At 43.7% G+C, this 17,979-nt stretch overlaps 13 non-coding genes across 13 annotated transcripts; all 13 read left to right on the top strand.

Moving 5' to 3' along the window:
• The first annotated feature begins 859 nt into the window (after positions 1 to 859).
• Positions 860 to 942, top strand: trnal-cag (transfer RNA leucine (anticodon CAG)). The gene has a single exon. It is a non-coding gene; the product is annotated as a tRNA-Leu (tRNA).
• Positions 943 to 1,023: 81 nt separating this feature from the next.
• trnas-aga (transfer RNA serine (anticodon AGA)) lies at positions 1,024 to 1,104 on the top strand. The gene has a single exon. It is a non-coding gene; the product is annotated as a tRNA-Ser (tRNA).
• A 2,217-nt stretch (positions 1,105 to 3,321) lies between these two features.
• On the top strand, positions 3,322 to 3,402 carry trnas-aga (transfer RNA serine (anticodon AGA)). Its single transcript has one exon. It is a non-coding gene; the product is annotated as a tRNA-Ser (tRNA).
• Positions 3,403 to 5,456: 2,054 nt separating this feature from the next.
• Positions 5,457 to 5,539, top strand: trnal-cag (transfer RNA leucine (anticodon CAG)). Its single transcript has one exon. It is a non-coding gene; the product is annotated as a tRNA-Leu (tRNA).
• An 81-nt stretch (positions 5,540 to 5,620) lies between these two features.
• trnas-aga (transfer RNA serine (anticodon AGA)) lies at positions 5,621 to 5,701 on the top strand. Its single transcript has one exon. It is a non-coding gene; the product is annotated as a tRNA-Ser (tRNA).
• A 2,052-nt stretch (positions 5,702 to 7,753) lies between these two features.
• Positions 7,754 to 7,836, top strand: trnal-cag (transfer RNA leucine (anticodon CAG)). The gene has a single exon. It is a non-coding gene; the product is annotated as a tRNA-Leu (tRNA).
• A 60-nt stretch (positions 7,837 to 7,896) lies between these two features.
• On the top strand, positions 7,897 to 7,977 carry trnas-aga (transfer RNA serine (anticodon AGA)). Its single transcript has one exon. It is a non-coding gene; the product is annotated as a tRNA-Ser (tRNA).
• Positions 7,978 to 10,193: 2,216 nt separating this feature from the next.
• On the top strand, positions 10,194 to 10,274 carry trnas-aga (transfer RNA serine (anticodon AGA)). The gene has a single exon. It is a non-coding gene; the product is annotated as a tRNA-Ser (tRNA).
• Positions 10,275 to 12,325: 2,051 nt separating this feature from the next.
• trnal-cag (transfer RNA leucine (anticodon CAG)) lies at positions 12,326 to 12,408 on the top strand. Its single transcript has one exon. It is a non-coding gene; the product is annotated as a tRNA-Leu (tRNA).
• Positions 12,409 to 12,489: 81 nt separating this feature from the next.
• Positions 12,490 to 12,570, top strand: trnas-aga (transfer RNA serine (anticodon AGA)). Its single transcript has one exon. It is a non-coding gene; the product is annotated as a tRNA-Ser (tRNA).
• Positions 12,571 to 14,623: 2,053 nt separating this feature from the next.
• On the top strand, positions 14,624 to 14,706 carry trnal-cag (transfer RNA leucine (anticodon CAG)). The gene has a single exon. It is a non-coding gene; the product is annotated as a tRNA-Leu (tRNA).
• An 81-nt stretch (positions 14,707 to 14,787) lies between these two features.
• On the top strand, positions 14,788 to 14,868 carry trnas-aga (transfer RNA serine (anticodon AGA)). Its single transcript has one exon. It is a non-coding gene; the product is annotated as a tRNA-Ser (tRNA).
• Positions 14,869 to 17,088: 2,220 nt separating this feature from the next.
• On the top strand, positions 17,089 to 17,169 carry trnas-aga (transfer RNA serine (anticodon AGA)). Its single transcript has one exon. It is a non-coding gene; the product is annotated as a tRNA-Ser (tRNA).
• The last annotated feature ends 810 nt before the right edge of the window (positions 17,170 to 17,979 follow it).

Raw genomic sequence — 17,979 nt, 5'->3', positions numbered from 1 at the left:
CTCATCCAGCAATTGAACCTGGGATCACTCACACCCTAAGCAAGAATCAGACACCTAGACCAACGAGCCCAGTTCCCGCAGCTTGCTTTGTTATTCTTTCGACGTTTGCCTCTTGTCCACATTCTGCTCAATTGGCATTATTGATTTGTTACAATTTTCCTTTGATCAATTTAGAGTTCGTTTGATGACTTTATTGGCAAGAGATCAGCACGCTGTTTAAAAATGAGCTGTCCCAGAGAAAGGTCTCACTCCTGGTTCAAAATGTATACCATTTTCTTTTTTATCCCGTTGAAAGCGAAAGCTCGTCAGACGCTGGTATATAAATTTGAACACCTAGCGCGCTATGTAAAAATGAATAAAATGCTTTTCTTTTCCCAAATTCAAAAGCAAATGTTGAAATATATCAAGGAATGGGTATTATTCCTCATCTTTGATTCAACACTAAAATCAATGCAAAGCATGCTTGCAATACACTGAATTTGTATTGTGAGAATGAGACAGTTTTCAAAAATGATTCAACATCACACGGGCGCATCATTGCAGAGTAAGGAAAAGGCTTTATGCAAGTTCGCACGTCTGTCATAAAGAGTTTTAAAGTGTTTTGAAATATAGCCACTTGTGGGAACCTTACACAGTAACTCTGTGCTAATATTCGGAGTATGTAAATAACATGATAGCCTTACCCTCACATAAGATTTTTCCAGAACATGTGCACTGATAAGAATTGTTGATAAGTTTCTTGATCTGTAGCATGTTAGAGTTCTGTCAGTTTATGGACAACTCGGGCTCAAAGGCAGCGCTCATCATTGCATAAAAAGAGGGGGCGTGGTCTCATGGTCCCCGCCACCCACAGAAGCGTGTCAGGATGGCCGAGCGGACCAAGGCGCTGCGTTCAGGTCGCAGTCTCGTCTAGAGGCGTGGGTTCGAATCCCACTTCTGACAAGCTTTTCTCACTCGACATTTCATGCGTTGCGTCGGTGCTCTTCAGCTTCAGAGCTGTGCAGTATCGACCTGCGGCACGTGGTAGTCATGGCCGAGAGGTTAAGGCGATGGACTAGAAATCCATTGGGTTTTCCCGCGCAGGTTGGAGTCCTGCTGACTACGTGAGTGTTCTCTGCTGTTCATGAGCTTTGAGTCTGCCTGCAAAACTGCCTTTCCTATCTGGGAGGGAGTCTAAGCCCTCTTCTCTCTCTGAGTTTCCATGTGCTGAGCTCTCTTATTTGGCCATCAAAGGCATGATCATTTCAGGCCTTTGCTATGCTGTGTTTCCACCATAGCCGGCTTTCTTACTTCACCTAATTGTTACCAACAGGTGTATCTGTAATAGGTGATGAAGAACAACCCAGTTCTTGTCCTGTAGTTCTTCCGCCCTACAGAATCTGGTTGCCTGCCTAATATAACTTGACTGTTACGTCACAGCCAGTCCTTCGATGTCATCTTTACATAGCCTTTGAAAAGAACACTCCTAAGGCCTGCACACCAGTGCTTGGACCTATCGGTACCAAACTCGCTGGCTCTAATCTAAGCCTTGACCAGATGGTGCACGGACCTTTTCGTGGTGCTGCATCATTCGGCCTCAACTTTTTTAGCCTCTGAAATACACATTGGAAATGACAGGGCAAAATGCACTTAAAAAAAAAAAAAAAAAAAAAAAAACACGACCGCAAGGCCTGTGCATCAATGATTTCACTTAGCCACACCAAACTCAATGGCTTTAACCTATCCTTTGGACTGAGGGAGGTCATCGACTTTTAAAGCCCCATTCTTTAAAGTTGGAACTAGGGCGACCCGTTTCTCTTTAGACGTAGACATTGCTTTAAGGTGAGGGTTGCCGCTGTAAATTCCTAAAAACATAACAAGCCAATTTTGCACCAGGAGAGTTTCTTCTTAAACCCAATGTAGCGCAATTGTTAGATTTACTGCACTCTTTCAATTATTTTAGAGTAAACTATACTAAAGGTATTCTCTGTGGGACACTGGATCACCAGGAAAGGACTTGGGCACCATTGCTTGGTCTGAAGTTGAACTTCACTCAGCAAAATTAAACACAAACCTAAATGCTCTCACAGCAAGAAGAGTTTCAAGGTCAAGGTGGGCTTTTGGGCCAGTTGAACATAATAACTCTTGCACCCAAAGCTACTATCGCAAGCCTAAAATACCAAGCCTCTTAGTAGGGCAATCTAGTGCCATTTTGACTGGACACTCGTAAGAAGCAGAAGTCATTTATTTTGCTCATTTCATAAGGAGACAACGAAGCATGGTGCAGCGCAACTGTGGATCAGAAGTACGGATAAAGAGCTCATCCAGCAATTGAACCTGGGATCACTCACACCCTAAGCAAGAATCAGACACCTAGACCAACGAGCCCAGTTCCCGCAGCTTGCTTTGTTATTCTTTCGACGTTTGCCTCTTGTCCACATTCTGCTCAATTGGCATTATTGATTTGTTACAATTTTCCTTTGATCAATTTAGAGTTCGTTTGATGACTTTATTGGCAAGAGATCAGCACGCTGTTTAAAAATGAGCTGTCCCAGAGAAAGGTCTCACTCCTGGTTCAAAATGTATACCATTTTCTTTTTTATCCCGTTGAAAGCGAAAGCTCGTCAGACGCTGGTATATAAATTTGAACACCTAGCGCGCTATGTAAAAATGAATAAAATGCTTTTCTTTTCCCAAATTCAAAAGCAAATGTTGAAATATTTCAAGGAACGGGTATTATTCCTCATCTTTGATTCAACACTAAAATCAATGCAAAGCATGCTTGCAATACACTGAATTTGTATTGTGAGAATGAGACAGTTTTCAAAAATGATTCAACATCACACGGGCGCATCATTGCAGAGTAAGGAAAAGGCTTTATGCAAGTTCGCACGTCTGTCATAAAGAGTTTTAAAGTGTTTTGAAATATAGCCACTTGTGGGAACCTTACACAGTAACTCTGTGCTAATATTCGGAGTATGTAAATAACATGATAGCCTTACCCTCACATAAGATTTTTCCAGAACATGTGCACTGATAAGAATTGTTGATAAGTTTCTTGATCTGTAGCATGTTAGAGTTCTGTCAGTTTATGGACAACTCGGGCTCAAAGGCAGCGCTCATCATTGCATAAAAAGAGGGGGCGTGGTCTCGTGGCCCCCGCCACCCACAGAAGCGTTTCAGGATGGCCGAGCGGACCAAGGCGCTGCGTTCAGGTTGCAGTTTCGTGTAGAGGCGTGGGTTCGAATCCCACTTCTGACAAGCTTTTCTCACTCGACATTTCATGCGTTGCGTCGGTGCTCTTCAGCTTCAGAGCTGTGCAGTATCGACCTGCGGCACGTGGTAGTCATGGCCGAGAGGTTAAGGCGATGGACTAGAAATCCATTGGGTTTTCCCGCGCAGGTTCGAGTCCTGCTGACTACGTGAGTGTTCTCTGCTGTTCATGAGCTTTGAGTCTGCCTGCAAAACTGCCTTTCCTATCTGGGAGGGAGTCTAAGCCCTCTTCTCTCTCTGAGTTTCCATGTGTGGAGCTCTCTTATTTGTCCATCAAAGGCATGATCATTTCAGGCCTTTGCTATGCTGTGTTTCCACCGTAGCCGGCTTTCTTACTTCACCCAATTGTTACCAACAGGTGTATCTGTAATAGGTGATGAAGAACAACCCAGTTCTTGTCCTGTAGTTCTTCCGCCCTACAGAATCTGGTTGCCTGCCTAATATAACTTGACTGTTACGTCACAGCCAGTCCTTCGATGTCATCTTTACATAGCCTTTGAAAAGAACACTCCTAAGGCCTGCACACCAGTGCTTGGACCTATCGGTACCAAACTCGCTGGCTCTAATCTAAGCCTTGACCAGATGGTGCACGGAGCTTTTCGTGGTGCTGCATCATTCGGCCTCAAGTTTTTTAGCCTCTGAAATACACATTGGAAATGACAGGGCAAAATGCACTTTAAAAAAACAACAACAAAAAAAAAAACACGACCGCAAGGCCTGTGCATCAATGATTTCACTTAGCCACACCAAACTCAATGGCTTTAACCTATCCTTTGGACTGAGGGAGGTCATCGACTTTTAAAGCCCCATTCTTTAAAGTTGGAACTAGGGCGACCCGTTTCTCTTTAGACGTAGACATTGCTTTAAGGTGAGGGTTGCCGCTGTAAATTCCTAAAAACATAACAAGCCAATTTTGCACCAGGAGAGTTTCTTCTTAAACCCAATGTAGCGCAATTGTTAGATTTACTGCACTCTTTCAATTATTTTAGAGTAAACTATACTAAAGGTATTCTCTGTGGGACACTGGATCACCAGGAAAGGACTTGGGCACCATTGCTTGGTCTGAAGTTGAACTTCACTCAGCAAAATTAAACACAAACCTAAATGCTCTCACAGCAAGAAGAGTTTCAAGGCCAAGGTGGGCTTTTGGGCCAGTTGAACATAATAACTCTTGCACCCAAAGCTACTATCGCAAGCCTAAAATACCAAGCCTCTTAGTAGGGCAATCTAGTGCCATTTTGACTGGACACTCGTAAGAAGCAGAAGTCATTTATTTTGCTCATTTCATAAGGAGACAACGAAGCATGGTGCAGCGCAACTGTGGATCAGAAGTACGGATAAAGAGCTCATCCAGCAATTGAACCTGGGATCACTCACACCCTAAGCAAGAATCAGACACCTAGACCAACGAGCCCAGTTCCCGCAGCTTGCTTTGTTATTCTTTCGACGTTTGCCTCTTGTCCACATTCTGCTCAGTTGGCATTATTGATTTGTTACAATTTTCCTTTGATCAATTTAGAGTTCGTTTGATGACTTTATTGGCAAGAGATCAGCACGCTGTTTAAAAATGAGCTGTCCCAGAGAAAGGTCTCACTCCTGGTTCAAAATGTATACCATTTTCTTTTTTATCCCGTTGAAAGCGAAAGCTCGTCAGACGCTGGTATATAAATTTGAACACCTAGCGCGCTATGTAAAAATGAATAAAATGCTTTTCTTTTCCCAAATTCAAAAGCAAATGTTGAAATATATCAAGGAATGGGTATTATTCCTCATCTTTGATTCAACACTAAAATCAATGCAAAGCATGCTTGCAATACACTGAATTTGTATTGTGAGAATGAGACAGTTTTCAAAAATGATTCAACATCACACGGGCGCATCATTGCAGAGTAAGGAAAAGGCTTTATGCAAGTTCGCACGTCTGTCATAAAGAGTTTTAAAGTGTTTTGAAATATAGCCACTTGTGGGAACCTTACACAGTAACTCTGTGCTAATATTCGGAGTATGTAAATAACATGATAGCCTTACCCTCACATAAGATTTTTCCAGAACATGTGCACTGATAAGAATTGTTGATAAGTTTCTTGATCTGTAGCATGTTAGAGTTCTGTCAGTTTATGGACAACTCGGGCTCAAAGGCAGCGCTCATCATTGCATAAAAAGAGGGGGCGTGGTCTCGTGGTCCCCGCCACCCACGGAAGCGTGTCAGGATGGCCGAGCGGACCAAGGCGCTGCGTTCAGGTCGCAGTCTCGTCTAGAGGCGTGGGTTCGAATCCCACTTCTGACAAGCTTTTCTCACTCGACATTTCATGCGTTGCGTCGGTGCTCTTCAGCTTCAGAGCTGTGCAGTATCGACCTGCGGCACTTGGTAGTCATGGCCGAGAGGTTAAGGCGATGGACTAGAAAGCCATTGGGTTTTCCCGCGCAGGTTCGAGTCCTGCTGACTACGTGAGTGTTCTCTGCTGTTCATGAGCTTTGAGTCTGCCTGCAAAACTGCCTTTCCTATCTGGGAGGGAGTCTAAGCCCTCTTCTCTCTCTGAGTTTCCATGTGCGGAGCTCTCTTATTTGTCCATCAAAGGCATGATCATTTCAGGCCTTTGCTATGCTGTGTTTCCACCGTAGCCGGCTTTCTTACTTCACCCAATTGTTACCAACAGGTGTATCTGTAATAGGTGATGAAGAACAACCCAGTTCTTGTCCTGTAGTTCTTCCGCCCTACAGAATCTGGTTGCCTGCCTAATATAACTTGACTGTTACGTCACAGCCAGTCCTTCGATGTCATCTTTACATAGCCTTTGAAAAGAACACTCCTAAGGCCTGCACACCAGTGCTTGGACCTATCGGTACCAAACTCGCTGGCTCTAATCTAAGCCTTGGCCAGATGGTGCACGGACCTTTTCGTGGTGCTGCATCATTCGGCCTCAACTTTTTTAGCCTCTGAAATACACATTGGAAATGACAGGGCAAAATGCACTTAAAAAAAAAACAAAAAAATAAAAACACGACCGCAAGGCCTGTGCATCAATGATTTCACTTAGCCACACCAAACTCAATGGCTTTAACCTATCCTTTGGACAGAGGGAGGTCATCGACTTTTAAAGCCCCATTCTTTAAAGTTGGACCTAGGGCGACCCGTTTCTCTTTAGACGTAGACATTGCTTTAAGGTGAGGGTTGCCGCTGTAAATTCCTAAAAACATAACAAGCCAATTTTGCACCAGGAGAGTTTCTTCTTAAACCCAATGTAGCGCAATTGTTAGATTTACTGCACTCTTTCAATTATTTTAGAGTAAACTATACTAAAGGTATTCTCTGTGGGACACTGGATCACCAGGAAAGGACTTGGGCACCATTGCTTAGTCTGAAGTTGAACTTCACTCAGCAAAATTAAACACAAACCTAAATGCTCTCACAGCAAGAAGAGTTTCAAGGTCAAGGTGGGCTTTTGGGCCAGTTGAACATAATAACTCTTGCACCCAAAGCTACTATCGCAAGCCTAAAATACCAAGCCTCTTAGTAGGGCAATCTAGTGCCATTTTGACTGGACACTCGTAAGAAGCAGAAGTCATTTATTTTGCTCATTTCATAAGGAGACAACGAAGCATGGTGCAGCGCAACTGTGGATCAGAAGTACGGATAAAGAGCTCATCCAGCAATTGAACCTGGGATCACTCACACCCTAAGCAAGAATCAGACACCTAGACCAACGAGCCCAGTTCCCGCAGCTTGCTTTGTTATTCTTTCGACGTTTGCCTCTTGTCCACATTCTGCTCAATTGGCATTATTGATTTGTTACAATTTTCCTTTGATCAATTTAGAGTTCGTTTGATGACTTTATTGGCAAGAGATCAGCACGCTGTTTAAAAATGAGCTGTCCCAGAGAAAGGTCTCACTCCTGGTTCAAAATGTATACCATTTTCTTTTTTATTCCGTTGAAAGCGAAAGCTCATCAGACGCTGGTATATAAATTTGAACACCTAGCGCGCTATGTAAAAATGAATAAAATGCTTTTCTTTTCCCAAATTCAAAAGCAAATGTTGAAATATTTCAAGGAACGGGTATTATTCCTCATCTTTGATTCAACACTAAAATCAATGCAAAGCATGCTTGCAATACACTGAATTTGTATTGTGAGAATGAGACAGTTTTCAAAAATGATTCAACATCACACGGGCGCATCATTGCAGAGTAAGGAAAAGGCTTTATGCAAGTTCGCACGTCTGTCATAAAGAGTTTTAAAGTGTTTTGAAATATAGCCACTTGTGGGAACCTTACACAGTAACTCTGTGCTAATATTCGGAGTATGTAAATAACATGATAGCCTTACCCTCACATAAGATTTTTCCAGAACATGTGCACTGATAAGAATTGTTGATAAGTTTCTTGATCTGTAGCATGTTAGAGTTCTGTCAGTTTATGGACAACTCGGGCTCAAAGGCAGCGCTCATCATTGCATAAAAAGAGGGGGCGTGGTCTCGTGGTCCCCGCCACCCACGGAAGCGTGTCAGGATGGCCGAGCGGACCAAGGCGCTGCGTTCAGGTCGCAGTCTCGTCTAGAGGCGTGGGTTCGAATTCCACTTCTGACTTCTGCGTTGCGTCGGTGCTCTTCAGCTTCAGAGCTGTGCAGTATCGACCTGCGGCACGCGGTAGTCATGGCCGAGAGTTTAAGGCGATGGACTAGAAATCCATTGGGTTTTCCCGCGCAGGTTCGAGTCCTGCTGACTACGTGAGTGTTCTCTGCTGTTCATGAGCTTTGAGTCTGCCTGCAAAACTGCCTTTCCTATCTGGGAGGGAGTCTAAGCCCTCTTCTCTCTCTGAGTTTCCATGTGCGGAGCTCTCTTATTTGTCCATCAAAGGCATGATCATTTCAGGCCTTTGCTATGCTGTGTTTCCACCGTAGCCGGCTTTCTTACTTCACCCAATTGTTACCAACAGGTGTATCTGTAATAGGTGATGAAGAACAACCCAGTTCTTGTCCTGTAGTTCTTCCGCCCTACAGAATCTGGTTGCCTGCCTAAAATAACTTGACTGTTACGTCACAGCCAGTCCTTCGATGTCATCTTTACATAGCCTTTGAAAAGAACACTCCTAAGGCCTGCACACCAGTGCTTGGACCTATCGGTACCAAACTCGCTGGCTCTAATCTAAGCCTTGACCAGATGGTGCACGGACCTTTTCGTGGTGCTGCATCATTCGGCCTCAACTTTTTTAGCCTCTGAAATACACATTGGAAATGACAGGGCAAAATGCACTTAAAAAAAACAACAAAAAAAAAAAACCACGACCGCAAGGCCTGTGCATCAATGATTTCACTTAGCCACACCAAACTCAATGGCTTTAACCTATCCTTTGGACAGAGGGAGGTCATCGACTTTTAAAGCCCCATTCTTTAAAGTTGGACCTAGGGCGACCCGTTTCTCTTTAGACGTAGACATTGCTTTAAGGTGAGGGTTGCCGCTGTAAATTCCTAAAAACATAACAAGCCAATTTTGCACGAGGAGAGTTTCTTCTTAAACCCAATGTAGCGCAATTGTTAGATTTACTGCACTCTTTCAATTATTTTAGAGAAACTATACTAAAGGTATTCTCTGTGGGACACTGGATCACCAGGAAAGGACTTGGGCACCATTGCTTGGTCTGAAGTTCAACTTCACTCAGCAAAATTAAACACAAACCTAAATGCTCTCACAGCAAGAAGAGTTTCAAGGTCAAGGTGGGCTTTTGGGCCAGTTGAACATAATAACTCTTGCACCCAAAGCTACTATCGCAAGCCTAAAATACCAAGCCTCTTAGTAGGGCAATCTAGTGCCATTTTGACTGGACACTCGTAAGAAGCAGAAGTCATTTATTTTGCTCATTTCATAAGGAGACAACAAAGCATGGTGCAGCGCAACTGTGGATCAGAAGTACGGATAAAGAGCTCATCCAGCAATTGAACCTGGGATCACTCACACCCTAAGCAAGAATCAGACACCTAGACCAACGAGCCCAGTTCCCGCAGCTTGCTTTGTTATTCTTTCGACGTTTGCCTCTTGTCCACATTCTGCTCAATTGGCATTATTGATTTGTTACAATTTCCCTTTGATCAATTTAGAGTTCGTTTGATGACTTTATTGGCAAGAGATCAGCACGCTGTTTAAAAATGAGCTGTCCCAGAGAAAGGTCTCACTCCTGCTTCAAAATGTATACCATTTTCTTTTTTATCCCGTTGAAAGCGAAAGCTCGTCAGACGCTGGTATATAAATTGGAACACCTAGCGCGCTATGTAAAAATGAATAAAATGCTTTTCTTTTCCCAAATTCAAAAGCAAATGTTGAAATATTTCAAGGAACGGGTATTATTCCTCATCTTTGATTCAACACTAAAATCAATGCAAAGCATGCTTGCAATACACTGAATTTGTATTGTGAGAATGAGACAGTTTTCAAAAATGATTCAACATCACACGGGCGCATCATTGCAGAGTAAGGAAAAGGCTTTATGCAAGTTCGCACGTCTGTCATAAAGAGTTTTAAAGTGTTTTGAAATATAGCCACTTGTGGGAACCTTACACAGTAACTCTGTGCTAATATTCGGAGTATGTAAATAACATGATAGCCTTACCCTCACATAAGATTTTTCCAGAACATGTGCACTGATAAGAATTGTTGATAAGTTTCTTGATCTGTAGCATGTTAGAGTTCTGTCAGTTTATGGACAACTCGGGCTCAAAGGCAGCGCTCATCATTGCATAAAAAGAGGGGGCGTGGTCTCGTGGTCCCCACCACCCACGGAAGCGTGTCGGGATGGCCGAGCGGACCAAGGCGCTGCTTTCAGGTCGCAGTCTCGTCTAGAGGCGTGGGTTCGACTCCCACTTCTGACAAGCTTTTCTCACTGGACATTTCATGCGTTGCGTCGGAGATCTCCAGCTTCAGAGCTGTGCAGTATCGACCTGCGGCACGTGGTAGTCATGGCCGAGAGGTTAAGGCGATGGACTAGAAATCCATTGGGTTTTCCCGCGCAGGTTCGAGTCCTGCTGACTACGTGAGAGTTCTCTGCTGTTCATGAGCTTTGAGTCTGCCTGCAAAACTGCCTTTCCTATCTGGGAGGGAGTCTAAGCCCTCTTCTCTCTCTGAGTTTCCATGTGCGGAGCTCTCTTATTTGTCCATCAAAGGCATGATCATTTCAGGCCTTTGCTATGCTGTGTTTCCACCGTAGCTGGCTTTCTTACTTCACCCAATTGTTACCAACAGGTGTATCTGTAATAGGTGATGAAGAACAACCCAGTTCTTGTCCTGTAGTTCTTCCGCCCTACAGAATCTGGTTGCCTGCCTAATATAACTTGACTGTTACGTCACAGCCAGTCCTTCGATGTCATCTTTACATAGCCTTTGAAAAGAACACTCCTAAGGCCTGCACACCAGTGCTTGGACCTATCGGTACCAAACTCGCTGGCTCTAATCTAAGCCTTGACCAGATGGTGCACGGACCTTTTCGTGGTGCTGCATCATTCGGCCTCAACTTTTTTAGCCTCTGAAATACACATTGGAAATGACAGGGCAAAATGCACTTAAAAAAAACAACAACAAAAAAAAACCACGACCGCAAGGCCTGTGCATCAATGATTTCACTTAGCCACACCAAACTCAATGGCTTTAACCTATCCTTTGGACAGAGGGAGGTCATCGACTTTTAAAGCCCCATTCTTTAAAGTTGGACCTAGGGCGACCCGTTTCTCTTTCGACGTAGACATTGCTTTAAGGTGAGGGTTGCCGCTGTAAATTCCTAAAAACATAACAAGCCAATTTTGCACCAGGAGAGTTTCTTCTTAAACCCAATGTAGCGCAATTGTTAGATTTACTGCACTCTTTCAATTATTTTAGAGAAACTATACTAAAGGTATTCTCTGTGGGACACTGGATCACCAGGAAAGGACTTGGGCACCATTGCTTGGTCTGAAGTTCAACTTCACTCAGCAAAATTAAACACAAACCTAAATGCTCTCACAGCAAGAAGAGTTTCAAGGTCAAGGTGGGCTTTTGGGCCAGTTGAACATAATAACTCTTGCACCCAAAGCTACTATCGCAAGCCTAAAATACCAAGCCTCTTAGTATGGCAATCTATTGCCATTTTGACTGGACACTCGTAAGAAGCAGAAGTCATTTATTTTGCTCATTTCATAAGAGACAACGAAGCATGGTGCAGCGCAACTGTGGATCAGAAGTACGGATAAAGAGCTCATCCAGCAATTGAACCTGGGATCACTCACACCCTAAGCAAGAATCAGACACCTAGACCAACGAGCCCAGTTCCCGCAGCTTGCTTTGTTATTCTTTCGAGGTTTGCCTCTTGTCCACATTCTGCTCAATTGGCATTATTGATTTGTTACAATTTTCCTTTGATCAATTTAGAGTTCGTTTGATGACTTTATTGGCAAGAGATCAGCACGCTGTTTAAAAATGAGCTGTCCCAGAGAAAGGTCTCACTCCTGGTTCAAAATGTATACCATTTTCTTTTTTATCCCGTTGAAAGCGAAAGCTCGTCAGACGCTGGTATATAAATTGGAACACCTAGCGCGCTATGTAAAAATGAATAAAACGCTTTTCTTTTCCCAAATTCAAAAGCAAATGTTGAAATATTTCAAGGAACGGGTATTATTCCTCATCTTTGATTCAACACTAAAATCAATGCAAAGCATGCTTGCAATACACTGAATTTGTATTGTGAGAATGAGACAGTTTTCAAAAATGATTCAACATCACACGGGCGCATCATTGCAGAGTAAGGAAAAGGCTTTATGCAAGTTCGCACGTCTGTCATAAAGAGTTTTAAAGTGTTTTGAAATATAGCCACTTGTGGGAACCTTACACAGTAACTCTGTGCTAATATTCGGAGTATGTAAATAACATGATAGCCTTACCCTCACATAAGATTTTTCCAGAACATGTGCACTGATAAGAATTGTTGATAAGTTTCTTGATCTGTAGCATGTTAGAGTTCTGTCAGTTTATGGACAACTCGGGCTCAAAGGCAGCGCTCATCATTGCATAAAAAGAGGGGGCGTGGTCTCGTGGTCCCCGCCACCCACGGAAGCGTGTCAGGATGGCCGAGCGGACCAAGGCGCTGCGTTCAGGTCGCAGTCTCGTCTAGAGGCGTGGGTTCGAATCCCACTTCTGACAAGCTTTTCTCACTGGACATTTCATGCGTTGCGTCGGAGATCTCCAGCTTCAGAGCTGTGCAGTATCGACCTGCGGCACGTGGTAGTCATGGCCGAGAGGTTAAGGCGATGGACTAGAAATCCATTGGGTTTTCCCGCGCAGGTTCGAGTCCTGCTGACTACGTGAGTGTTCTCTGCTGTTCATGAGCTTTGAGTCTGCCTGCAAAACTGCCTTTCCTATCTGGGAGGGAGTCTAAGCCCTCTTCTCTCTCTGAGTTTCCATGTGCGGAGCTCTCTTATTTGTCAATCAAAGGCATGATCATTTCAGGCCTTTGCTATGCTGTGTTTCCACCGTAGCCGGCTTTCTTACTTCACCCAATTGTTACCAACAGGTGTATCTGTAATAGGTGATGAAGAACAACCCAGTTCTTGTCCTGTAGTTCTTCCGCCCTACAGAATCTAGTTGCCTGCCTAATATAACTTGACTGTTACGTCACAGCCAGTCCTTCGATGTCATCTTTACATAGCCTTTGAAAAGAACACTCCTAAGGCCTGCACACCAGTGCTTGGACCTATCGGTACCAAACTCGCTGGCTCTAATCTAAGCCTTGACCAGATGGTGCACGGAGCTTTTCGTGGTGCTGCATCATTCGGCCTCAAGTTTTTTAGCCTCTGAAATACACATTGGAAATGACAGGGCAAAATGCACTTTAAAAAAACAACAAAAAAAAAAAAACACGACCGCAAGGCCTGTGCATCAATGATTTCACTTAGCCACACCAAACTCCATGGCTTTAACCTATCCTTTGGACAGAGGGAGGTCATCGACTTTTAAAGCCCCATTCTTTAAAGTTGGACCTAGGGCGACCCGTTTCTCTTTAGACGTAGACATTGCTTTAAGGTGAGGGTTGCCGCTGTAAATTCCTAAAAACATAACAAGCCAATTTTGCACCAGGAGAGTTTCTTCTTAAACCCAATGTAGCGCAATTGTTAGATTTACTGCACTCTTTCAATTATTTTAGAGTAAACTATACTAAAGGTATTCTCTGTGGGACACTGGATCACCAGGAAAGGACTTGGGCACCATTGCTTGGTCTGAAGTTGAACTTCACTCAGCAAAATTAAACACAAACCTAAATGCTCTCACAGCAAGAAGAGTTTCAAGGTCAAGGTGGGCTTTTGGGCCAGTTGAACATAATAACTCTTGCACCCAAAGCTACTATCGCAAGCCTAAAATACCAAGCCTCTTAGTAGGGCAATCTAGTGCCATTTTGACTGGACACTCGTAAGAAGCAGAAGTCATTTATTTTGCTCATTTCATAAGGAGACAACGAAGCATGGTGCAGCGCAACTGTGGATCAGAAGTACGGATAAAGAGCTCATCCAGCAATTGAACCTGGGATCACTCACACCCTAAGCAAGAATCAGACACCTAGACCAACGAGCCCAGTTCCCGCAGCTTGCTTTGTTATTCTTTCGACGTTTGCCTCTTGTCCACATTCTGCTCAATTGGCATTATTGATTTGTTACAATTTCCCTTTGATCAATTTAGAGTTCGTTTGATGACTTTATTGGCAAGAGATCAGCACGCTGTTTAAAAATGAGCTGTCCCAGAGAAAGGTCTCACTCCTGCTTCAAAATGTATACCATTTTCTTTTTTATTCCGTTGAAAGCGAAAGCTCGTCAGACGCTGGTATATAAATTGGAACACCTAGCGCGCTATGTAAAAATGAATAAAATGCTTTTCTTTTCCCAAATTCAAAAGCAAATGTTGAAATATTTCAAGGAACGGGTATTATTCCTCATCTTTGATTCAACACTAAAATCAATGCAAAGCATGCTTGCAATACACTGAATTTGTATTGTGAGAATGAGACAGTTTTCAAAAATGATTCAACATCACACGGGCGCATCATTGCAGAGTAAGGAAAAGGCTTTATGCAAGTTCGCACGTCTGTCATAAAGAGTTTTAAAGTGTTTTGAAATATAGCCACTTGTGGGAACCTTACACAGTAACTCTGTGCTAATATTCGGAGTATGTAAATAACATGATAGCCTTACCCTCACATAAGATTTTTCCAGAACATGTGCACTGATAAGAATTGTTGATAAGTTTCTTGATCTGTAGCATGTTAGAGTTCTGTCAGTTTATGGACAACTCGGGCTCAAAGGCAGCGCTCATCATTGCATAAAAAGAGGGGGCGTGGTCTCGTGGTCCCCGCCACCCATGGAAGCGTGTCAGGATGGCCGAGCGGACCAAGGTGCTGCGTTCAGGTCGCAGTCTCGTCTAGAGGCGTGGGTTCGAATCCCACTTCTGACAAGCTTTTCTCACTGGACATTTCATGCGTTGCGTCGGAGATCTCCAGCTTCAGAGCTGTGCAGTATCGACCTGCGGCACGTGGTAGTCATGGCCGAGAGGTTAAGGCGATGGACTAGAAATCCATTGGGTTTTCCCGCGCAGGTTCGAGTCCTGCTGACTACGTGAGTGTTCTCTGCTGTTCATGAGCTTTGAGTCTGCCTGCAAAACTGCCTTTCCTATCTGGGAGGGAGTCTAAGCCCTCTTCTCTCTCTGAGTTTCCATGTGCGGAGCTCTCTTATTTGTCCATCAAAGGCATGATCATTTCAGGCCTTTGCTATGCTGTGTTTCCACCGTAGCCGGCTTTCTTACTTCACCCAATTGTTACCAACAGGTGTATCTGTAATAGGTGATGAAGAACAACCCAGTTCTTGTCCTGTAGTTCTTCCGCCCTACAGAATCTGGTTGCCTGCCTAATATAACTTGACTGTTACGTCACAGCCAGTCCTTCGATGTCATCTTTACATAGCCTTTGAAAAGAACACTCCTAAGGCCTGCACACCAGTGCTTGGACCTATCGGTACCAAACTCGCTGGCTCTAATCTAAGCCTTGACCAGATGGTGCACGGACCTTTTCGTGGTGCTGCATCATTCGGCCTCAACTTTTTTAGCCTCTGAAATACACATTGGAAATGACAGGGCAAAATGCACTTAAAAAAAAACCAAAAAAAAAACCAAAAACACGACCGCAAGGCCTGTGCATCAATGATTTCACTTAGCCACACCAAACTCAATGGCTTTAACCTATCCTTTGGACAGAGGGAGGTCATCGACTTTTAAAGCCCCATTCTTTAAAGTTGGACCTAGGGCGACCCGTTTCTCTTTAGACGTAGACATTGCTTTAAGGTGAGGGTTGCCGCTGTAAATTCCTAAAAACATAACAAGCCAATTTTGCACCAGGAGAGTTTCTTCTTAAACCCAATGTAGCGCAATTGTTAGATTTACTGCACTCTTTCAATTATTTTAGAGTAAACTATACTAAAGGTATTCTCTGTGGGACACTGGATCACCAGGAAAGGACTTGGGCACCATTGCTTGGTCTGAAGTTGAACTTCACTCAGCAAAATTAAACACAAACCTAAATGCTCTCACAGCAAGAAGAGTTTCAAGGTCAAGGTGGGCTTTTGGGCCAGTTGAACATAATAACTCTTGCACCCAAAGCTACTATCGCAAGCCTAAAATACCAAGCCTCTTAGTAGGGCAATCTAGTGCCATTTTGACTGGACACTCGTAAGAAGCAGAAGTCATTTATTTTGCTCATTTCATAAGGAGACAACGAAGCATGGTGCAGCGCAACTGTGGATCAGAAGTACGGATAAAGAGCTCATCCAGCAATTGAACCTGGGATCACTCACACCCTAAGCAAGAATCAGACACCTAGACCAACGAGCCCAGTTCCCGCAGCTTGCTTTGTTATTCTTTCGACGTTTGCCTCTTGTCCACATTCTGCTCAATTGGCATTATTGATTTGTTACAATTTCCCTTTGATCAATTTAGAGTTCGTTTGATGACTTTATTGGCAAGAGATCAGCACGCTGTTTAAAAATGAGCTGTCCCAGAGAAAGGTCTCACTCCTGGTTCAAAATGTATACCATTTTCTTTTTTATCCCGTTGAAAGCGAAAGCTCGTCAGACGCTGGTATATAAATTGGAACACCTAGCGCGCTATGTAAAAATGAATAAAATGCTTTTCTTTTCCCAAATTCAAAAGCAAATGTTGAAATATTTCAAGGAACGGGTATTATTCCTCATCTTTGATTCAACACTAAAATCAATGCAAAGCATGCTTGCAATACACTGAATTTGTATTGTGAGAATGAGACAGTTTTCAAAAATGATTCAACATCACACGGGCACATCATTGCAGAGTAAGGAAAAGGCTTTATGCAAGTTCGCACGTCTGTCATAAAGAGTTTTAAAGTGTTTTGAAATATAGCCACTTGTGGGAACCTTACACAGTAACTCTGTGCTAATATTCGGAGTATGTAAATAACATGATAGCCTTACCCTCACATAAGATTTTTCCAGAACATGTGCACTGATAAGAATTGTTGATAAGTTTCTTGATCTGTAGCATGTTAGAGTTCTGTCAGTTTATGGACAACTCGGGCTCAAAGGCAGCGCTCATCATTGCATAAAAAGAGGGGGCGTGGTCTCATGGTCCCCGCCACCCACGGAAGCGTGTCAGGATGGCCGAGCGGACCAAGGTGCTGCGTTCAGGTTGCAGTCTCGTCTAGAGGCGTGGTTTCGAATCCCACTTCTGACAAGCTTTTCTCACTGGACATTTCATGCGTTGCGTCGGAGATCTCCAGCTTCAGAGCTGTGCAGTATCGACCTGCGGCACGTGGTAGTCATGGCCGAGAGGTTAAGGCGATGGACTAGAAATCCATTGGGTTTTCCCGCGCAGGTTCGAGTCCTGCTGACTACGTGAGTGTTCTCTGCTGTTCATGAGCTTTGAGTCTGCCTGCAAAACTGCCTTTCCTATCTGGGAGGGAGTCTAAGCCCTCTTCTCTCTCTGAGTTTCCATGTGCGGAGCTCTCTTATTTGTCCATCAAAGGCATGATCATTTCAGGCCTTTGCTATGCTGTGTTTCCACCGTAGCCGGCTTTCTTACTTCACCCAATTGTTACCAACAGGTGTATCTGTAATAGGTGATGAAGAACAACCCAGTTCTTGTCCTGTAGTTCTTCCGCCCTACAGAATCTGGTTGCCTGCCTAATATAACTTGACTGTTACGTCACAGCCAGTCCTTCGATGTCATCTTTACATAGCCTTTGAAAAGAACACTCCTAAGGCCTGCACACCAGTGCTTGGACCTATCGGTACCAAACTCGCTGGCTCTAATCTAAGCCTTGACCAGATGGTGCACGGAGCTTTTCGTGGTGCTGCATCATTCGGCCTCAACTTTTTTAGCCTCTGAAATACACATTGGAAATGACAGGGCAAAATGCACTTAAAAAAAACAACAACAAAAAAAAAACACGACCGCAAGGCCTGTGCATCAATGATTTCACTTAGCCACACCAAACTCAATGGCTTTAACCTATCCTTTGGACAGAGGGAGGTCATCGACTTTTAAAGCCCCATTCTTTAAAGTTGGACCTAGGGCGACCCGTTTCTCTTTCGACGTAGACATTGCTTTAAGGTGAGGGTTGCCGCTGTAAATTCCTAAAAACATAACAAGCCAATTTTGCACCAGGAGAGTTTCTTCTTAAACCCAATGTAGCGCAATTGTTAG

The sequence above is a fragment of the Electrophorus electricus genome, chromosome 19 (genome assembly GCF_041902795.1).
Source record: "Electrophorus electricus isolate QZ-2024a chromosome 19, ASM4190279v1, whole genome shotgun sequence".
In the NCBI taxonomy this organism is placed as follows: domain Eukaryota; kingdom Metazoa; phylum Chordata; class Actinopteri; order Gymnotiformes; family Gymnotidae; genus Electrophorus; species Electrophorus electricus.
Note: the sequence above shows the minus strand (reverse complement) of the source record. Positions and strands in the feature narration are given on the sequence as shown.